Source organism: Sus scrofa, chromosome 1, assembly GCF_000003025.6.
Source record: "Sus scrofa isolate TJ Tabasco breed Duroc chromosome 1, Sscrofa11.1, whole genome shotgun sequence".
Lineage (NCBI taxonomy): Eukaryota > Metazoa > Chordata > Mammalia > Artiodactyla > Suidae > Sus > Sus scrofa.
In genome coordinates this window covers 10,827,354-10,848,645 of record NC_010443.5, presented here as the reverse complement: position 1 = coordinate 10,848,645, position 21,292 = coordinate 10,827,354, and the positions used below count along the sequence as shown (strand labels likewise).

The 21,292-nt window shown below is 41.1% G+C and overlaps 1 long non-coding RNA gene across 1 annotated transcript in view; it reads right to left on the bottom strand.

The window, feature by feature from the left end:
* Nucleotides 3,894-21,292, bottom strand: part of LOC102161179 — a 96,050-nt gene continuing 78,651 nt past the window's right edge. Inside the window, exons 2-3 of the long non-coding RNA XR_309353.3 lie at nucleotides 5,492-5,575; nucleotides 3,894-4,608 (exon numbers count right to left, since the gene is read on the bottom strand). This is a non-coding gene — a long non-coding RNA (uncharacterized LOC102161179). The remainder of the gene's footprint in view (nucleotides 4,609-5,491; nucleotides 5,576-21,292) is intronic.

Sequence of the window (21,292 nt, the reverse complement as noted above, 5' to 3'; positions counted from 1 at the left end):
ACTCTGTATTACTTACATCCTTTTAAATGTATTGAGACATTTTATGGCCCAGAATAAGATCTCTCTTGAGAAATGCCCTGTGTACACAGGAAAATAATGAAGGTAGTGTTGTTATTGGGTGGAGTTCTATAAATATCAGTTAGATAAAGGTGGGTAATGGTGTTGTTCAACTTTTCTATGTCCATATTGACCTTCTATCTGCTTGTTCTATCTAGAGAGGAGTACTGAAATTTCTGGCTGTAATTGCAGATTTGTATATTTTTCCCCATAGTTCTATCAATTTTTGCTTCATGCACTCTGTAGTTTTGTAATTGGGTGCATCTATGTTTAAGACTTAATGTCCTTTTGATAAACTGACCCCTTTGTTTTTATAAAATGATCCTCTTTGTCCCTAATAATATTCTTTGTTCTGAAATATACTTTGTCTGATAATATAATTATTCCAGATTTCCTTTGGTTGGTGTTAGTATACTATACTGGTTTCCATCTTCTGCTTTTAATGTTTTTGTCCTCATATTTAAAGTGAGTTTCTTGCAAACAGCAGATAGTCAAGTGTCACTTTCATATTCACTCTGACCATCTCTGTGTGGTGTTCAGAACCCTAATATTTAATGTTATTATCAATATGCTTAGGTTTAAATCTATCTTGCGTTCTGTTTTCTGTTCTTTCTGTTCTTTGTAGTGTCTTTTTCTAATTGATTGTTTTCACAATTTTACTTTATCTCCTTTGTTGGTTTATTCACTATAACTATACTATTAGTGTAGCAGTGGCTGTAGAGTTTATAGAGCACCTTTTTTTTTTTTCTTTTTTTTTTTTTTTTCGTCTTTTTGCCATTTCTTGGGCCGCTCCCGCGGCATATGGAGGTTCCCAGGCTAGGGGTCGAATCGGAGCTGTAGCTGGCTGCCAGCCTACGCCAGAGCCACAGCAACGCGGGATCCGAGCCGCATCTGCGACCTACGCCACAGCTCACGGCAACGCCGGATTGTTAACCCACTGAGCAAGGGCAGGGACCGAACCCGCAACCGCATGGTTCCTAGTCGGATTGGTTAACCACTGCGCCACGACGGGAACTCCTATAGAGTACATTTTTGACTCATCACAATCTACCCTTAAAGTGATATTATACTAATTTCATATATAATATCAAAACTTCGCCATAGTAGATTCTTTTTTATCCCACCGTCATCATTATGCCAGTGTTGTTAAACATTTTACTTTTATATGCATTATTATTATTTTGTTTAAACATTCAATTATACTTTAAAGACATCTAAATAATAAGAAAAAAAATCTCATATATTTACCCATGCAGTTACCATCTCTGCTGCTTTTTATCCCTTTGGATGGATTCATATACCCATCTGTTCTTAGTCTTCTGACTAAAAGACTGCCTTTAACATTTTTTAATGTTGCTCTGCTGATGTTATGAATTCTTTCAGCTTGTGCATGTGTGATGTAGTCTTTATTTTGCTTTTCTTTTGGAAAGACATTTCTACTGGGTATGGAATTTTAGGTTGACTTTTTTTTAATCAGTTTTAAAAGATGGGGGCCCTGGGAGTTCCTTTGCAGCTCAGCAGGCTTAAGATCCAGCATTGTCACTGCTGCAGCTCAGATGGCTGCTGTGGCTGGGCCTCTTCAGTCACTGACCCAGGAACTTCCATATGCCCCAAAAACGGCAAAAAAAAAGAAGAAAAAAAAAAAAGACAGTGCCCCATCATCTTCTCACAAGACTTCAAGGTCCTATCAAGCAGGGCCTGAATTAAGAACAAGCCTTCTGTGTCAGGAAAGAACACAAGCACCAGGCATGGAAATTACACACAAGCCCAATTTAGCAAACACAGTGAGGATTCAGGCTACAGGAACATCCGTGGCAGCCCCAGCATGTGAGTCACCTAACAAGACTAACGGACAATCCAGTCATATAGTGGGAATTAGGGTCCTGCTTCTGCTCTGACTGACTCAGTGCTGGGTCCATGAATGGAAATCATCCATCATTGGGTGGACCTCTGGGGAGCTTGAAACACAATAGAATAAATGTTTTAAGTCATGGTATGTATTAAAATTTAAATAGAAGATGAATGACTCATTCAGTGCATTTCTAGCTTTCTGTGGTTGACATGAGGCTCTCACTATATGAACTGAAGATGTAGCTGCCTCATACTCTTTATAACTGAGACCTTAGCAGACTCAGAGTAAATAAGAGAATATGTCATATTCCCTGTTTATCTGACATCCTATGCATAAGCTTAGTTCTACTGTTACAGGCAACTGTTCCTACAATGATATATATCAGTCAGCCACTATGCGGATGAGCAAACCTGGTGTACCAGTGTGATTATAGGACATCTTGATCAAAATCTTTTACAACCAAGATAGGAACCATTGAATAGAGATTTTAGAGGGGGGGAAAGAGTTTCATGTATTTGCAAAGCATTTGATTATTCAAAACCATTTTTTTGCTCTTATTGGCAAAGATCTTGGTGATAATTTGATTGCTGCCTGAGGTCTGAAAGAACTGAGCAAATCAGTTTCATTCCTTTGGATGTTGTCCTTTAGTTGTTAAATTACTTTAAAATTTAATTGCATTCGAAAGAGTTATTTGGGGGCTATGATCCTATCAGAGTTCACAAGCATGTGGATGGTGTCAGTCAGAGTGAAAAAATGTATAAGAAACCAAATGGCTTAAGAAGAGCAACTGTGTGTTTCAGATGGACCCTAAAGCACAGGTTTAGGCTCAGGATAGAGGGCTACTGCAATCATTTGTTCATTGAACATGTTTTTATAATCTTTCTGCCTTTCAAATAAAGTTTCTAATGGAAGTTTTGACAGCTACTCTAAACAATTCATAGTATCTTGTATATCTGTAGATTTATATTTGTGACCCAGTAGGCTATGTGGCCGTCATTCTTAGGTTACTCTCTCTTCTCTACCTTTTCATGTTTATCTGAACTAAGTCGACAGTAAGCCCTCACTGGATAAGAATCATGTGTTATAATTCTTCTGAGTCTGAGCACATAAATAGATACTTCTTAATTTACAAAGTGGCAATTGCCTTCTAAAATTAATTATTTTCTTAATGCTGTTCTTTGGTCTCTTAGAGAGTGCATTACTCAAATGAGGAATCCAACTCAGATTGCCACCTGTGAACCAAAACAAAGGCTCCAGCCTCCTTCTTAGAAGAAGCACAAGCAGTGAGCAATCCTTACCATCAAAGCCCAAAGCTAAAATTCTAATTAACCTATTTTTTGGCAAGTCTAGCCCCTGTGAGTGTTGTACATTCTTTGTCAAAGTCCTTGAAATATTTAGTAATTCCAAAATATCTAGAAAAGAGTAAGTAAAAATAAAACACATTGTCTTGTGCATGTGATGTTACTCTCTTTATGATATTTTAGACAGTTATCTAACTAATAAATTCTGGGGCCTCATGTGGACTGGTCTCTATACGGAATCTTAACCAAGACACATATCCTAGCAGCCAAAATTAAACTCAAAAAGAGATCTTTAATATTTACTCATATTTCTTAAAAAAGATCAAAAGGGAACCAATTAATAACATAAAACACTACTCAGATTTATTTCCTGCTTCCTTCAGTTCTCTTCTGGACAGCCTCTCATATCTGAAAGTCCAAAACTTCCTCTAGTTCCAGCTGTAATGATATTCCCTATCTTCTCATACCTGCCTTTTTTTTTTTTTTTTTTTTTTGTCTTTTTAGGGCAGCACCTGCAGCATATGGAAGTTCCCAGGCTAGGTGTAGAATCAGAGCTGCAGCTTCCAGCCTACACCACAGCCACAGCAACGCAGGATCCGAGCTTCATCTGTGACCTACACCATAGCTCACGGCAATGCTGGATCCTTAACCCACTGGGGGGGGGGGGCAGGGATCAAACCTACATCCTCATAGATACTAGCTGGGTTCGTAAACTGCTGAGCCACAATGAGAACTCCAATATTTAATAAGCAAATAAGCTTTTACTCTCCAGTCTTTGACCAGTAAGTCAGCCTAGTTTCTCCGGCTTTTACTTCCTGGGCCTCCATGGCCTTCTCTTTTTTATTCAACGTCAGAGAAGATCTGGAACCAGGCTACAAAAGAGTCTCTTTTAATGGAGGAATGGGTAGGGAGAGAAGTAAGGTATGAAAGACTTAACCCTTAAAAAAAAAAAAAAAAAAAAAAAAAAAAACACACCCTACTATGTGGAATTAGAATCTAAGAGAATGCGGCAATTTGGCAGATTTTGGCTACATGTGGCAGAAAATCAAGGTCTTATCAATATAGCAGTGCAATTATCTGATACTTCAGTGATACTGATATTATTACTTAATGCCCCATTCAAATCAATAATGGGACATATCCCTAAATAGCATAAATTCAACATCTGATGCCACAAAAGCCTTGATCCTACGGCTCAGCAAGTAACAGTGGACCTCACGTTTTGTACCAGCCACAAGCTAGGAATGTTTTACTCCTCCAAGTTGTCGGAAAAAATCAGAAGAATATTTTTGAGACACACAAAAAACATGAGTAATTCAAATTTCAGTGTCCACAATAAAAGTTGTATTGAAATCTCAGCATCCCATTCATCTGCATGGGTCTCCGGCTTCTTTCATGCTGCAAGTGCGAAGTTGAGTATTTGTCACAGAGATGGTTTGATCCACAAAGCCTAAAATATTTACTATCTGGCTTTTTATAGCAAAATCTCGCTGACCCCTGCTTATCTCAGAACACGCCAGTCTGCCCTGATTCAGGAGATTACACTAGTATCTGCTTCATATTTAGACAGCAAAAGATCATTGTATGTACCTTACATGAACTTTTCATCCTTTGAAAAATAAGGCACCACAGAATTATTTGCCCTGAAAAACTTCAACCCTCAAAATGGCTAAGTCTATGAAGAAAATGCATATTTATAGGAGAAATACAGACCTTCATGCTTTGGATACTATTTTTGTTTTTACTAAAACAGGGCCATTTTTTACTATCATTAACATAAAAAAATAGTTAATATCTAGTCCAGAATTCACTTACATCATTCATTCAGACTGCCTTTACTATTTCCTTTGTATCCCAAGTATCTTTCTGATGATCACTGAAGAAGGTATCCAATTATTTTCCATTAAATCGTGGCTCTAGAACCACTAGAGACGGCTGCATTACATGCAGAGGTGGTACTTGTGGGGAAAAAGGGGCACATGTGAAGTCATCTGTACTCTTTCCAGAAGAAAAGCACCATAGAGCTACTGAATACGTTAGGGAAATAAGAGGTTCGGTTGGTATTGCAGTATTGACAGGTCACATGGTGTGCATCTGAAATTATAAAATCATGCCACTGCGGTCTTTTTTTCCCTCCTCACTTTTGCTTACTTCTTCTGATTTGAGTTTGGAATATCTCAAGCCCTGTTCTTGTTTCATGTAAAAGCCAGGTGCACTCCCTCGGCACCACATCCCCACCCCCATCCTCATCTACTTAAGTCACTTGAAAACATTTACTTACCCAGCCTTGGAAGGAAACATACTCTGAGAACTTCAAGGTTATCAAATGCAGAAGCTGTCTTTTATTTATTTCACAGTCTGTATACTGAAAGCACAGAACAGAAATTTCAGTGGTACAGATGTGCCTGAGCTTAGGAGAAGTGTTAAAAAAAAAAAAAGCAAAAGGGCTTCCTAAGACATTTTTTACAAAAAATATTATTCAGTCAATAGCCTTGTTTATACTAGCATAGCAGGCAAAAATGCACAATTAAAACTGATCTTAAAAAGAAGAAAAACAAAAAGTATTATTATCAAATGTGTTAGAAAAGGTAAACCACTGGTAAAGATTAAGCGGTTGGTGCAGAAGAGGAAACATTTTATTTTTCAATTTTTTGCTTTTTTAAAAAATGTTTTTTTAGGACCACATGGAAGTTGCCAGGTTAGGGGTTGAATCAGAGCTGCAGCTGCTGGCCTAAGCCACAGCCACAGCCACAGCCACGCCAGATCTTTAACCCACTGATTGGGGCCAGGGATCCAATTGGCATCCTAATGCATACTAATCAGGTTCGTTACCACTGAACCATGATGGGAACTCTGAAGCTACCACTTTTAAATGGTGTGAATTTTGTAGTCAGCGAATGAGATTTAGAAGAGGGTTGGGCAAGACCTGACCGCTGAAGGGCCAGGAATAATTGGCGAGATCTAAGAATGAATCAGAAAGTTCTAGGGAGCACAGCTTCAAGAGGGCAGTTACCCTAAACTGAAGTTTCTCTTTTGTATAAGTAGTTTGGTCATAAGGACACACACACACACACACACACACACACTCCCCTGGCATCCTACATCAGTGTTTCTGGTCTTAATCTGGTAGATAACATGCAGGCAGCATGTTTGGGTTCTGCTAATAGGTTGGAAAAGCAAACCTATAAATCCTGACTCTCATATCCATCATCTGTGGATGTGATGTGTTATTCGGGTGTTATGGTCTGAATGGTGTCCCTCCAAATTCCTGTGTTGAAGTACTAACCTTCTCCTGCCCCCCAGTACCATAAACATGACTGTATTTGGAGAGACCTTTAAAGAGGTGATTAAGTTTAAATAATGACCTCAGAGTGGGCCTTAACCTAATCTGACTGGTGTCCTTCTAAGAAGAGGAAATTATGACACACAAAGAAACACCAGACATGACATGCATAGAAGAAAAGCCACGTGTGGACACAGCAAGAAGCCAGCTATCCATGAACCAAGGAGACAAGCCCTTGGGAGAAATCAACCCTGCCAATGTCTTGATCATGGACTTCCAACCTTCTGACTCAGGAAATATATTTCCATTATTTAAGCCACCAGGTCTATATTTTGTTGAGGAAGGCCGAGCTGACTAATATAGCAGGTGACCAGGTACCAAAATATAAGCCTCACACAGGAAGATAATTTTATCCCTTTAGTCAGCACTTTGGCTGCTCCCCAGCATGTAGTCCCTAAGCCATTGTTGAGTTAGTGGATAAATGAGTGAATGAACTCAAGTTTCCTAAGCCTCTATTTCCCCATCTGTGAAGACAGAAGCATCATAGTCCTTTCACACAAGGTCCTGGTCAGTATCCAAGATGATGCGCAGGTAGGTGTTTCTTTTATCCACAAAGGACCACATGGAAAGCATTCTTCATCATCGTCCCATCCCCGTTATCACAGCAGCATATGGCTGCAGATTATTCCAAATCTCAGATTCATTGTAAAAGGAATAGAAAAGCACTGTTTGTCTCAGAGGGGTGATGGAAAAAATGATTTATCAGTTATTGTGTGGGAAGAACATAAGACTTGTTAGATGACAGACATTTTAGAGTCATTATTATTATGACTCTGTGTATTCTGAGGCTGAAAAGACACACGAGTTCAGGATATATAGTTGTCAACACACCTCAAAGCGGTGGCGAGCTCTTCATGCAATTAGCATCTGAATACACAATTACGGAACACCCGCAACAGGAAATCTCCATATGATAGGGGTCATTTTCACAAATATTACAGTACTTATTGTACCCAAGTGTATTTTTGTATAACTCTGGTAATATTGCAAAACTGCCCTCTGTTTCATAGAAAATGCTATTCAGTAATGCTAAGGGGAAAGAAGTATCAAATTTGCAAACGAGGCATTTTTTCAGCATTGAAAATATGACCACAAGAGATTGATGACAATTTAATCGCTCCAAAATCATAGTTTTAGAAACACAGTTCATAACTTTAAAGCAATTTATCCATGTTCAACCCCCCGAATTGCTAGCCCACAACTTCTTGGACTCTGTCTTATTTTTGCCAGTTAAAACTATCAAGGTTAACTTGATTTAGAAGAGTGAGATTTGGAGACACATTTTGAGTTTCATGTCCCTCTCTACCCCTCTGGATTTCTAGTGATGGGCAAACTGCATTAAGCCCTGGGAGCTTTAGTGTCTTTATCTGTAAAAGTCAAGGTGATGATGCCAACCACACGTTTACCAACACAGCCCCTAAAGTTAGACCATGAAGATGTAAGCGCTGGCTAATGAACTAGTGAGGTCCTCATCTGAAAACTGGTCATTCACACTGTGGGAGGGGGCACTACACAAAGGCACCCAGTGAGGGAGAGCTGGATCCTTCATTTGTTGAGCTGTGTGACCTGGCACACCTCTGCCTCCCCACAGGAAGGGGGTACTTCTCTACCCACCCAGATACCATCTTCTCCCCAAACCCTGTACCCACCATTAGGAGGCACTGTTTCCTAATTCACACAATGTGTGATGCAGCCTAACTGTGCCTTGTATCTCATTTTGCATGTGCCCTACTTTGAGCATTAAATTAGATATCTGTGTAAAGGGGCCTGCCAGTACTGGTACGCTCACTCCATGTCAGCTGTCAGCTATGATACTATATTTCTCTCAGCCCATCCTCTCCTTTGCATACTCACAGCAGAGCCCAGAGTGGTCTGGCTTCTCATCATTTCTTGCCACAGATGTTCCTGTAGTCTCCCAACAGGCCCCCTGCCTCTGCTGTCATTCTAATTTATTCTAATCCACTGTGCATGTGCAAAGGCGAAGGGTCATGCCTGCCTGGAATCCTGTAATGACTTCACCTAGATCTCGGACTGGGCTTACAAGTTGATTTCCATCACTGCCTGTCCAGCCACCACCAGCCCTGGTCCTCCGCTCTGCAGCCAACTGGTCGACCCATCTTCCTGCCTCTGAGCTTATGAACCAGTGAGCATCTGAAATGCCTTTCCACCCATTTCCTCTACTGACTGGCTACTCACTCGTCAAGATTCATCTTCTACCGTGATTTTCCAGATGCTCATCCTATGCAGTTCCCCGACCCATCCCAAAATAATTTTCCCAGAGCACCCAGCTCACAAGTGGTTGAGTCCACCTCAAGCTACCAGATTCATTTCTCTTTCCATGGTGTTATCCTGTTTTCTTTTACACATCAAACTCGATTCAGATCCTTTAACAGTGCCTGGAATTTCTCTTCAGTAAGCAGTGCCGAATTGGGCTCAATCGACTTTTACTAGAAATCTGTTTTTATAATATGTAACCTATTACACCGTACTGGAATTGCTGATTTTTCTTATTGCTTCTTAGACTGCTCAAAGCCTAAGGAGGGATTATTCCTTTCCTGGATATCTGGAGTCCTGGCACAGAAGGTGCCCAACACACGGTGCGGGCAAAGGGAGGGAGGTGCCTTCCTTGAGGGACAATGAAGCAATAGATGAACAAGCATTTTATCAGCAATAAAGTGCTACTAAGTGTACCCTTAGTGGCACTTTGTTCTCTTGCTTTTCCTTTGCTCTCACACCCTCAACATTATTCTTCTTTCCCCTCAGAGCCCAGAATTATGATACACAAAGAGAGAAAATCCTGGAAGTCATCTATGCCATGAAGAGGTAAAAAGTCGCAGCTTTCCATAAACTATATTTAACATTAAGGATGTTAGGCCCATTAAACCCAGGAACTATTATCTTAGACACTTTTGCATCTTCATAAGCCCCTGATACAAATGAGGAGTTCCAAGAGTGTTGACAGTTGTTTTTGAATATCGCATAGAGTTGTACAGAATTTACACCTGAGTTCTACTCTGTCTTTTTCCCACAACTCCTAAAATAAAGATGTAGAATTAAGGACCAACTGAAACGAAACAAACACAACAAAAACAAAAACAGAGTTGCTTTTTATAATTTTGTAGCCTAGAGGCTCTGAAGCATAGAGGATGTGTGTGTGTGCCTGTGTTGGTGAGTATAAACTTGACTGCCTTTTACAGAAAGAACTGGAAAGACCAAAACTTTATATCAGATATATAACCCCCACAGCTTTTACCTCTAAGGGAAAAAATTAAGAACTTTGAATACCTTCGAATGAGAGAGAAAAACATTTAGAAAGATTTGAGAAGGACTCAAGGAATAAGGTGGCCTTGTCTTACGACTTAGTTGCCAAGAACAGGAGACATACTACTAGCTTTGGGGGAGGAAGATCTAGGGGTATAAAGAGAAAGGTCCAGTTTCATCTGTTTGCGTGTTCATATCCAGTTATCCTAACATCATTTATTAAAGATAATCTTCTTTTCCCATTTTATTCACAATAGTCCAGCTATGGAAACAACCTAAGTGTCTGTGGATAGATGACTAGATAAAGAAAAGTGGTAGGAATATACATACAATGAAATATTATTCAGCCACATAAAGGAGAAAACCCTGCCATTTGCAGCAACATAGATAAACCTAGAGGACATTATACAAAATGACATAAGCCAAGCAGAGAAAGACAAATACTGTATGATCTTACTTACATGTAGAATCTCAAAAATTCAAGCTCATAGAACCAAACAGAAGAAGGGTGGTTACCAGGGGGCAGAGAAAATGAGGAGATGTTGGTCAAAGAGTACAAATTTTCAGTTATAAAATGAAGACGTTTGGGGAGCCTAATGCACAGCCCGATGACTATAATTAACAGCACAGCGTTGTATACTTGAAATTTGCTGAGAGCAGATTTTGTGTTCTCATCACACTCCCCCAAAATGTGATGGATGCATTATTTTACTTGACTGTAGTAATCACTTCACAATGTGTATGTATATCAAACTATTACACTGTACACCTTGAATACATATTAATTTTTATTTGTCAATTATACCTCAAAAGCTGGAGAAAAAAAGAAAAGAAAAGGCCCTGGGAACCTTATACCAGGAGAGAGGTCACCAATTCAGGGCATCAGAGCTGCTGTGTTGTGTCAGGGTGAAGCTTTCCTGCCTAGTCTGGTCTTTGCAGGAAAATTGAGTCACCTGGGTGAGATTTTTCAGAACCTGCTTAGGCTGAGTAACATCTCAGCTCCAATTTCTCTGAGATGAGCTAAGCCACTTCCACTGATAGGAAATGTTCCTGCAGGATCCTAGCCTAACCTAGCCTTTGACAAAGACTGTCGTCAGGACCCACGACTGACACACCAACAGCACCCAAGAGGATGCCAGTGTGTGAAAACCAAGAATACTTAAAAGCCTTTCTCTGAGGAGTTCCGGCACGGCTCAGTGGGTTAAGGATCTGGTGTTGTCACCTCCGTGGCTCAGACCACTGCTGTGGCACAGGTTTGATTCCTGGCCCAGGACTTGCACAGGCACAGGGGAAGGTGGAAGAGGAGGAGAATTTGAGGGCTGTTAAAAATTTGCCTTCACTGCAATGCTCCATGGTAAATCTTTTCATCATCACTGCACAAATGAAGAAGCATATTACTCGGGAGGTGAGTAATTTCTTTGCCCAAAGCCACAAAGCTTAAAATAGTTGAAGTCCATATTTGGACCTCGAGTTATCTGCCTCCATTTTCATCTTTCCATTTCATTCCAAACTAGATTCTGAGTAGTTCATCTGTGACTCTGATTCCAATCAATCAATGCTGAGGTTAAATTGGGTCCAAAGTTTACTTCCAGCTATTCATGGTTAATTTACAATCTGTTGGTAATAAAGTCGGTGTTTAAAGATAAACAAAGATCCACTATCTACCATCTATGATCCCATCACTCCTATGTCGGCAGATCTTTCAACAGGTCTTTAACCAGGGCTGCATTTGTGGTTTCTCCATCAGCCTATAAAGTGTACTTGTTTCATCTCTGACTTTAGAAACTTTCCAGAGCTCATGAGCTGGAATATGAGTAAGACTGATTGCCTTCCTTCTCCTTTTAGGTCACAGTAACTATCACAACAGCAATAACGACAGTATTTTCTGATATGCATCATATTTTTGTCTGTAAGTATTCAAGATCACTTTAACTTAAGCGGTGGAGGAAAACACTGAAGAGTTGCCATGGTTTAAATAAAATTGAGTGGAAAAAAATAGCAAAAGAAACCATTTTAATTTAACATACAAAGAGCTATATTTCAGTTCTATCCAATTAGCAATGTTCAATATTATTAAAATCTGTTGACAAAAAAGTAACAGATGCTCCATTTTCCTTGATGTTAATTAATGAAGTTTTTACCTCTGAAAAATTTGGAGAAACCGGATCTTTTATAATCAAATAGCTTTCGCCTACACAAAATCTACGTCTGGAAAAACATGTAAGTGTGTCAATATTCAAAAAGGATAATTATCCCTTGAGTTCTCTAGATCTTCATTTCTCTTTCTTAGTGTTCCAACTCCAAGTATGCACCAATTTCCACTGAGATAAATAGTGATAATAATTGCATGGTGGAAATTATTAGATATTTCTGGCTGACTCTTTTATGATAGCGATAGCTCATTGGCAACGCTATGAAATTAGAAGATTGTTCTCATTCTAACAAAGAACTCCACGAATCTTCAACTTAGAGTTTTTGTGAATGTTGACTTTCTCGCTTTATTGTAGAAAATTTCAAACATAGACAAAAGGAAAATAATAAGGTGAACACCTAATTATCCATTTCCCAGCTTCAAGGATGACCAGTCCCTGGACATTCTCAGTTCACTTATAATTCCACCTGTTCCTGAAGGGAAGGTTGTTGTCTGGTCGCAGAAGGAATTCAGAAAGGAGACAGAAATTGAGAAAGTAAAGTAAGGATCTTTTCAAGTGAGAAACACACCTCTTAAAGAGAGGTGGGCAGAGAGCCAGGCAGCTGCCCCGTGTTTCTTTAGCATGCCAGCTATGAGGCATTCAAATGAGTGGGCAGAATATTTATTGGGAAGGAGGGGTTTGGGGGTTGTATTCCTTCATTTTCATCCCAGGTCCACCTTCTCGAAGGGAGGAGAGATTTTTGTCCTTATTCAGCTTTGATTGGAAGTGTCATGGCGTCAGTGCATGGTGGGTACTTCTTATCTGCATAGGCAATTTTATGATAATGAGGGCATAATGAGCAACAGGTTCCACCTGGATGCTGGAGATTCCCTCCCTTTTCCACCTCTCTTTGTCTGCCTCCAGGGCACTTATCACCCCAAATGTGTGATTTTCTGTCAGTCTGGAGGTTCCCACTTTTCTACATCTGCCCATGGACCTTGCTGTGGCTTCCTGCCACCTGTCCCCGTGCCCCCCTCTCTCTGCTCCTACCTAGCTCTCTTCCTGCTGTAACACACACACTTCCCTGTCCCCACATTGTATCACTTTATGCAAAAGTATCCCAGTGTGGATCACTAAAGATAAGGATTCTTTCCTTAAACACAAGCAAAATAGTTCTATTACATCTTTAAAAATAACACCAATTTCTTAAGGTGGGCGTACAAATTTTTCTGAGTATCTCATATATATATTTTTTTTTTTGGTTTGGTTTCTTTGAATCAGGAGCTAATGAAGGTTTATATGTTGCACTTAGTGGTGATAAATTACACTAGAATCTCTCTGGTTTTTTACCATAAACATTTATTTCTTGCTTGGGTTACATGAGGACTGAGCCAGGATGGGCTAGGTCCTGCTCCGTGAGTCTTCTCATCCTGGAGCCCACTGTTATCTGGGGGAGCAGCTATTATCTGAGCTCACTGTTCTCAGGGCAGAAGGAAGAGCCAGAAGTCAGGACCAAACTATGCAAGTATATTGAAGGCTTCTGCCAGGACTCAATGTATGTCCCTCCTACATGTCAATGAACAGAGCAAGTCAGGATGCAGGCCAAAGTTTTTTGTTCTGCTGAAGGTGGGGGAAGGAGGTTTCTGTGGCCTCTTGAAGCTTCTACAACCTAATAAATGAAGACATCCCAGAACTAGAGTCCAAGCACCCTGATTCATTCACACTGATAGAGGCCTATCTCCATCCTCCCAGCACACCACCGTCCTTTATAACCGAACTCTCAAACCTGGGATTCTGAGGTCCAGGTCCCTCAACTGCTTACTATACGATGGAGAAGAGCCCCAGCCACAGGCCACCCTGCACGGGGCTCCAGTCCCCTTCCTCCTCACCGGAGCCACGGCCTCTGAAGTCCACAGGATGTCAGTGGATGCTGTGACAATACAAATGGCTTCCACGGACAAAACCCGGATTAAACCATGTTAATTTTTTCTTGGTCACAGGCCTTTTCAGGGACACTAATGTGTGCCTGCGTGTAAGTCTCAGAGATGAGAATGTGCAAGACGTGCCATTTCTCAAGTGTATTTGACCATGGCGTCCTTTGTTCCGAGGATCCTGCGGAGGTAACACGCGGAGCAAAGTCGGTGGGAAATGCTCGTCTGTCTGAATGACGCTGTCTTTCCAGCACAGGATGATTCCCAAAGAGCCACGGATCAAGACCTTCCTTCCATGCGCTTCATCCTACCAGGGGCCTGGCTGTGTCCCTGACTGCTTGCCTACAAACCCTGTGGTCTGAACCCGGCTCAGATTTACGTTTCTGATTGAATTGGCAGGTGTGGGCCCTGGGGCACAGGCATTGTACAAAAGCTCCTCTAGGTTATTCCCAACAACCCTGTTATTGAGGAAAAAAAGTCCCTTTCACATTTATTTGCTTCATGCTACTTATGCAACTCTAGGGAATTGTTTATTTCAGCCTCTCTGGGGTCTCCATGGCCACACACGTCAGACGATCACTTATATATATATATTCAGTCACTACTTAAACCAAACAATTTAAAGCCATTCCAAGGCCTATAACTGCTTCCAAAACTGGTGATCATCAAAATGAAAGCAAATTTGAACAATGAGTGTTTCTGGGCTCCTACTCCAAACATTCCACTCTACCAGTGGTAGAATACTAGGAAATCTGTGGGTTTTGTTTGTTCGTTTGTTTTTAAAGTTCCTCAGGTGTTTCTCCCAGTTAGCCCGCTTTGGGAACCTCTGGTTTACTCCATGTGGGCACATCTCCCTCCCTGAGATTCCTGGAAGGCAGAATAACTCCAAATTCTGTCAGGCTGCCCCATGGAAGCATCACAGCTTTGAACCTATAGAGTCCATTTGCATATGCATGACATTTAAAACATGCTATGTAGTATTCTCTTCTCGAACAGTACTGTGTCAGTCATAAACAGTCATGACTGGTCTTTCACGATAACCATACAAAGATGAAGGCCTGATAGTTTGGAAAAGTTAAGGGAAAAAAGCTTTAGTTTCTTATCACCTTTTTCTTGCTAGTAGTTATATAAATGGTGAACTAGTCCTGGGTCAGTTAGAGGACAGTTCACTTGGGGAACTAATTTATTTTGGAGGTTGGGAGTTCCTACCCACATGGAAGTAACAAACACACACAAATGATTACAGTGGCATAAATAAGAGTTATCGGACTGCTATAAACCAAATTCAGAGGAGTATTTAATTTGCGCTGGGTGATGAGATCAGGAAGGGCTTTCCCAAGCAGCTGATAGTTGAAACGTATTTTTGGTGCAGGCAGAGATGAGCTTGATAAGGAGGAAAGGGCTAGCATTGTGGACACCCCATGTGGACCCCCCCAAGGTTTGGAGGCAAGAAAAGATAATGGCACAGTTAAGGAACTGCTAGAGCTTCTCCATTCTATGCCTTGATAGTTCCACCCATAAAAGGGAGCTAAACCGCTACTCACCTGACTAGGGCATCGTGAAGGTGACATTATGTACTCAATGGGGAATGTTTAAAACCATGCCTGTTACACACTAGGTGCTCCATCAGTGTTAGCTAGAGTTTATTATTTTGTTCATGTGATATTCAAATGAGTGGGGAAAGATGCAAATATGTCATCCAAACATCATTTTCAAAAAAGTCTCCCATCCAAAACTTCAGAGGATGATGCTATGAAAAGCAAAACTAAAGAGCAGGGGCAGGAAGATGTGGTCTGTACAGTTTCTAAAAATTGAACATTTTTTTAAAAAAGAGAATGACATGTTTGTGTGAGAGTTCAGATCTGATTTGTGGCATGAAAATGACATTTGACGTGCCTCTGATCTCCACCACCTAAAGAATGGGAGTTAGTGTTAGCGCTTGCAGCTGGCTCTTTCCGGCCCGGTGCATGAGGGGAGGCAGGGGAAGAGGCCAGGGCTGTTTGTGCACAGGCGGCAATTATACGCTGAAACCCAGAGCCTGACAGTCGCTGCTCCTGGGCAATCGACACCGCTTCCTGCCGCCGGCTGCTTAATGCTGCAGAGGTGATGGGACCTGAAGGCAGCGAGCGAACAGGTGGTAATTATGACTGACACAATGACGGCCCGTGCAGACATGTAACCGCAGAACAAAACACCGCAGTTAGCTAACAAGAGATCGGTGGAAGGTTTTTTGCTGGCACTGTGTCTCCTGTCTGACACTTCTGAAATTGGAGGGAGGGAGCGGGAGGCATTGTGAGCCTGGGTATTCAGAGGTATAATAGGCCAGCTGAGCTGAAGGGGAGAGTGCTTAACATTTGTTCCTTTCGCTGTGATTATATCAGCCCCTGTTTTCATGTTGATTGTCCACAGTGCTCTTTGCTGGCAGTATTTCCTTTTGAAAATGTGTCCTTTGGAGGCTTTCTTTGATTCAGTACAGCTTTCTCGCACCCAGCATTCTGAGCAATTTTCAAACTGTTCTTGGATTTCTTGATATTTCATAATATATACAAAAGAGGCTTTTATAATATAGACATCTTTTTCTCCCTCTGCCTTGAGGTACCATGGATATATTTTGTTCCTTTATAAAGATAAGGGGAAAAAATATTGGGGCATGTCCTCCTGTCATTGGCACTTCCATTGAATCTTTTAAAGTTAATGGACATTATTACCTAGAGGTATACTGACCTCCCAATCAGAAAGAAAAAAACTGGAAAAATTTCTATAATATCCAATACACGCATATTTAAATTACTTTACCAGAGTTAGTCCCCATACTAGTTTGCCTTCGGAAGTTTTTGGTTATCCCACCCCTGAGCTGCTCGTTTATCTGGTTCTGCCAAGCCTAAACTCTCACTTGTCCTCTGGACATTGTGTCACTCAATCCCTGGTTCTATCCCAGGGTCCTTTCCACACACTAGTAGCTGGAGAAAAGGATTTTTGGGTGTTCTTTAAAGAACTAGACTTAGTCCCATTTGCCTGACAACGTGACGTCAGACAGATGTTTGGAAGAAGAACAAATGTGTCTTCATGTGTGGACAAAGGTTTATTAGCCCTTTATCATTTGTTGCTCTGCTCTAAGAGAAATCCATTAAAAGTCTACCTGAAATAATTAACATGTTTTTTGTCCCAATAATTAATGAAAATACAAATGAAAGTATACTTTACTTCTTCTCCAATTCAATTGGAACTTTCTGTCCTGTGGGTACAGAACGATACAGTAAAAATATCATGTTGACAGCTTTTTGTGGGACAGTGGTGGTAAAAGAGGCCACACTAATCCCTGAGGATTGGTGAGACGTTCGGAGATCCGATCAAATTAAACTTTATTTTCTTACCTTAAACCGGAAACACTAAAAATGTCTGGTTTTTGCAAAAAAAAAAAAAAAAAAAATTCCTTGAGTTAATTTTCCCCCTAGGTTCCTATGGGACAGTGCTTTCCTGAATCCCATCCCTGATAGCTCATCCTTTTAGGATTCTTCCCTTTTACCCTTTTCTAACCGTCAACTCTCAGTTTATCCTCAACTCTGTCCTGATTACTTTAAATCAACTTGATGATCAACCTTCTATCACTCGTATAAGGATAATCCCCAAATTTCCAACTTAAACCTGAGATACAGACTGGTCTTTAACGAGATATATGCTTTATTCCAGATAAACATGTTTCCAAAATGTTCTTCCCAGTGCCCCAGTTACCACTCCGAACGTAGTTCTGAAATTAGTTTGGCCTATGGTATCACTCTCTTCCCCCATTCTTACAAGCTGACAACCTTCAGCATCCTCATTGCAGCTTTCTGTTATTTGCTTCTTCTTTTCTTAACTTACTGAACTGGAGATTTGTGGTTTGAACAAAACTTACGAGTTGAGACCAATTCTTCTACTACTGAGAAAACTGCAGCCCGAATGAAGTCAATTGTCAAAGAAGGCCCCAGCCTTCCGAGGCCTAGTGGCGGAACTGAGGCTCATTCATCCTCACAACAAGCATTCGGAGAATACAAACTTGGGCCGGGAGCTGTCCTAGGTGCTGAAAATACAAATCGAAGTATGGGTGAGTCCCCGATAGTTTTGTGCTGAGGGACTTGTTCAGGAGATAAGTCATATTGCGGTAACTAAGAATAATTTTTATAAGTGCAATGATAGATTAGGCAGGGGCTTATTCTTGAAGCTCCATACAAGGACATCTGAAGGGGGAAAAGTGAAGGGAAGGGCAAAAGAAGCAGGAATTCACTCGTCTCGCTCCCCTGACCCATCTCTCATGCCACTGCAGACAAATCTTTCTAGTTCAAGACAGTTAGTGGGATAGCTCCAAAATTCCTTAGGGACAGTTAACTTAGACAAAGCCAGAGAAGCTACAAAATAAGCCATGCCTTTACTTGTATCTTTCATTGAGGATGACTTGAAATTGCATTTTCATAGCTATTTTATTGCAGCACCAACTCTGTAGGAGGCTAACAGAAACCAACTTTGTATTTTCTATTACAGTTCTTTCAAAGAACTTCCCTGGGCTGACTCTTTCCTGACCCGGAATGAAGTGTCCATCCCTCCTTGGGGTCAAACCACTCCTTCCAGGGGCCTTCCTGGGCAAAACCCCTCTAAGCTAACTCTAGGTTGGCTCTCTCTGTAACACTCTCTGTCAGACCCTTGCCTGGCCTGGAGACAAGCCCCCTGGCCCTACCTAGGGTGGTGTGGATGTTGCTGGGAACTCAGGCCTCTTTTTCTCTGCCAGCTCAAGCCAGCATGCATCTTTCTAGAATGCCTGTGTTCCCTAACCTTCAGAAGATGCAGAAAACTCGCTGCTGGCTTCTCTTGAAGCTCCCTCCTTCATTTGGCTGCAGTAAAGCCCAATGTCCTCACTGCTGGGGGTGGTGGAGAATGTCCAGCACACTGACCGCTGTCCCTAAGCAGTCCTCAAGAGCACGCCTCTTTGGCAAGACCAGAGGTAGGTGGTGGCTGCTGATGGTCTGGACTCATAGTCTCCACACATGCAGGAAGTGGCCTCACACATAGCTTCAGAGGAGGAGGTGCTTGACAGCTATCATGTCATTCTCAGCTTTTGAGGCATCAGCTGAATGGAACAGACAGACTTCAGGACAAGCCACAAGGAGGAAATAGAGTCTGGCCAGAAATGACCTAAGGGACGTGGATCACAAGTACAATGTTTTCGTCTGTTATTTGGAGTAACTTTGGGGTGGGACTAAATCGTGTTGAGGGGAGCTAAAGTGCCCACTCCCCACCACAACCACCAAGCAGCCCTTAGTACATGACTCAAATTCAGTTCCATAATTCACCTGATGAGAAGACATACAATGCCCTTTCCTTGTCAAGAAGAAAATTTTGAAAAAAAATTATTTGGCCTAATTGCATGAGTTTACTGAATTCAACTAGACCTAACCATACAACCTTATTTCCTGCTTGTGGACAGGACTGTCCACAGTCTGGAGTTTTCTCCTTGTTGTGGACTTGAATGTAGTATAAATTGGCCAAACATCACTACCTCTGTGTCAAATCCTTAGATCCATAATGCAGACCATTTGCTAAAAAGTGAAGAAAGGATAGATTAAATGCCTTTTTCTGAACAAGTAGCCACCAAATTTTAGGAATGTATAACATGTATTTGAACAGGGTTATTATTGAATTTTTTTAGATCCAGGCACTCAAAAATAGTTGCAAGAAAGTATTTCAGGGCTAATCTTCTCAGCAGTGGGATTCCAAGGTCACACTCATGGCCTAAATGGTAAGATAACAAATAACTGGTTTAATTAGGTAGATCTACTTACACTATTAATGTTAAAGGAGAAATTGAGGATAATTGAAATCAATGAGAGACCCAAATTCCTGTTTTGTTTAATCATTTTGATGGACATGAAAAGTGGGCCAGGAAAACACTGTAAGTGAAACATAGGAATGTAATTAAAATTTTAAGCATCAAATAGACATAATATAGCCTGAAAACTAGTGAGCGGAAGAGAATAAGTTGAAATAAATAAGGGCTTAAGTCACTTCAGTTCTGAGATTCAAATTACATATTAAATATACTAAATTCCATACAAGAGAAAATCACAAAAGACCTTTTGACAAACATTATAATTCAGGAAAGCTCATAATAAAAATATGTGAGGATGTGGACCAGTAGTTCCAGGTGAGCCAATAGCCCTCTGCACCTGCCCTTGACTGCCAGCACTACATGGATGGATATGCTGCAGGTCCTCCCTCCCCCAGGCTACCAGAACCCACCCAACACCACGCTGCCAATGGCCTTCCTGCAAGTTCTAAGAAAGGCAACTTCAGATACAGAAGTCAGGGCTAGAAAAGTTTCTCAGACATGACATGAACATTCTATCAGCTCAGAGAAGCAAATCTAAATGATGACCCAGAGGAAGTTCCCTTTAAAACAAAAGAGTAAGAGGAAACAGTCAGCCTTTTAAAATCATCTTAACCAACCTCCAAACATTTGGAAAATTATCTAGATTCTTATTACTAATGGAATTTGTGCTTGTTTTTCTTTTCTTGTCTTCCTCCCCCCACCCCCGTTTTTTTTTGCTACACCCAAGGCATGTGGAAGTTCCCAAGCCAGGGATCAAACCCATGCCTCGGCAGCAACCCAAGCCCCTGTAGTGACAATGCCTGATCCTTAACCCACTGCTCCGCAAGGGAATTCCCATGTACTTGTTTTTCTTTTTAAGTGAAGAGATTGTATTCAGTCATACAAGTGGGTAAAGGAGCTTGTACTCACAGTTTTAGACGAAGGGACATTTGAATTAGAGTTAAGGAAGACAACTGAGACAAGACCATACCATAGAAGGAGTGGGTCTTGGAATCAGTGGCTTGATCTGCTCTTGATTCAATACAACTGAAGCTGGGGGCCCTACTTGACCTTCCTGCATTTCGACTCTTGGGCAAAATGGCAATGAGATCTGCCTACAAGGTTATAAGGATCAAATAATCTTTTTGGAAGTGTCTGCCTCCCAGTGGTAGGTGTCATACCTCTTAGTATTAGCATTCTTTTCCTTTGTCCTCTTAGTGTTAGTTTTTTTTTTTTTCCTTTGCCAAGTGTCTTAGTCCATTTAGGCTGCTATAACGAAATATTATAAACTGTGTGGCTTCTGAACAATAGACATTTATTTCTGCTGTTTTGGAGACTGGAAGTCCAAGATTAGGGCACCACCTAGGCATGGTCTGGTGACAGCCCTTTCCTGGGCTGCTGACTGCCCACTTCTCCTGTGTCCTCCCTAATAGCCCAAGCCCTATCTTCATGGGAACACCAAGCTCATTCATGGGACTCTGCCATCATGACCAAAGCACCTTCCAAAGGCCCCACCTCCTAAAACTGTCCGCTTAGGCTTTCAACATATGAGGTCTGAAGAGACACAAACATCTAG